Genomic DNA, 1,918 nt, shown 5'->3' on the forward strand with positions numbered 1-1,918 from the left:
TTTGTGATAGTTAAAGAGTCAAACACAAAAAGGAAAAAAACATACTGTTATTACCCAAAAACAGAACTTCAGCTTCTACGAAAATGTGGACCAAAGTGCAACCCAGACAAAAACTCCACAACATGAGCAAAATGAAGACAATGCACAATCATTAGGATGTAAAGCATATGATGAAATTGAAGAACAACCAGCACAATCATTGGGATGCAAATAAGATGATGAAATTGAAGAACAAGCAGTTGACCTTAGTGCAGACTCAATGACGGAGGAGAACACTGTTAATGTCCAACAACAGAATCCAGAACTTGACAGCCAAGAAGAAGACTTCAACAACATTTTTAGGGACATAGTGGGTTCAATCCCAAAGTACTACAACCATGAAATACTCCCTACCCATAAGAAAATCCAACAGCTGAAAGAAGCAGTCGACTATTGGATTGAAAAGGCAGATATTTGAAGGGATATGATGCAGACTGCTATAGAATCCTGCATGAAGAAAAATTCATTCATTCAAAAAATATGGACTGAAAAAGAAGATTTAGAGCAACAATTTCAAATACTGAAAAGCAGCTTGAGCAAGAGAAAAAAGAAAGTACAAAATTACAAGGGGAACTTCATGCACTAAAATCAAACAGGAGACAACTACAGGAACAAGGTGAACTACTTGAAGGGGAAAAGTTGTCCTGCATTGAGAGCATGAAAGGAAAAGACATTGTTATTGCCTCTTTGAAACATGTGATGCGAAAAGATTTCAAACAAGGTGAACAAGGAGAAATTCCAATGAAAAGAACAAGTTGATAATGAGAAGAAAAAAAGAAGAAGAGAGAATAGCAGAAGAACGATACGAAAAGGAAGCAGTTCAAGTTGAAACAACAGAAAAGATTGAGCAGAAAATTGAGAAACCAGCAGAGAACCTTGAAACTGAAAGAACAGATGGAAAAGCCAATCAGAAAGATGATAATACAATAGAAGAAAAGAAGAAAGAAAGTGAATTGGAGATGCAAGAATCTCCTAATGATGAAGATGAGAATGCCGATGAAAAAACTCTTGAAAAGTTAGTTATCATGCAAGCGAAAGAAGTAGGAACACAGCAGTTACGTTCTGGCATCAAAGTAATCAAAGACAGAAAGCCTGCAAAGAAACCAGATTACACATACCCCGAAGCACATAAGAAAGCCCGAAAAAGAGTAAGCCAAAGTGAAGATGAAGCAACCAACAAAAAAAAAAAGGACAAAGATACATACTTCAGTTGCACATGTATGAGGTCTACAACAGGCTGGATGAAATACCAAAGAAGAAGTTGGAAAATTACTAGAAATTTGCATATGATTCTGATGAGTGAGCAAATCTGTCATAGAATTACACTGTTAATACTATGTCGTAGAACTGTCATAGAATTACACTGTTAATACACTGTCATAGAACTGTCTTGTTATTAAACTATTACAAGATTATTATTTGCTGAATTATTATTTAAACAACATTATTGTTGCAAGGACGCTTTTTACCTACACAATAGGACAATATTATACAAACATAACATTGAAAAGCTGATGGGAGATGATCCAATTTCTGCACTAATCATCGACGCTTATGGAAAGGCCTTAATGATGATGCGAAGCAGAACCCTCAGAAACAAAAAAAAATGCATATTTGTCCGCCAATAACTAATACATCAATTTTATATCATCAACATGCTCACTAATCACCAACATATGACTTTTGCATATGTTTTTGCGAGATGCTTCTTACAAGCTGACATATCATGCTTTCTGTATGCCACTCCTAGAAAATATTGGAAGAGTTGATAGAGTGTTCATACCAATTACAGATGAGAACCACCATACGCTGCTTGTCTTTGACACCGGTGCAGCAAAATGGATACACTTTAACTCATTCAGGGGGACATCAAAACAAA

Source organism: Prunus dulcis, chromosome 8 (assembly GCF_902201215.1).
Source record: "Prunus dulcis chromosome 8, ALMONDv2, whole genome shotgun sequence".
Lineage (NCBI taxonomy): Eukaryota > Viridiplantae > Streptophyta > Magnoliopsida > Rosales > Rosaceae > Prunus > Prunus dulcis.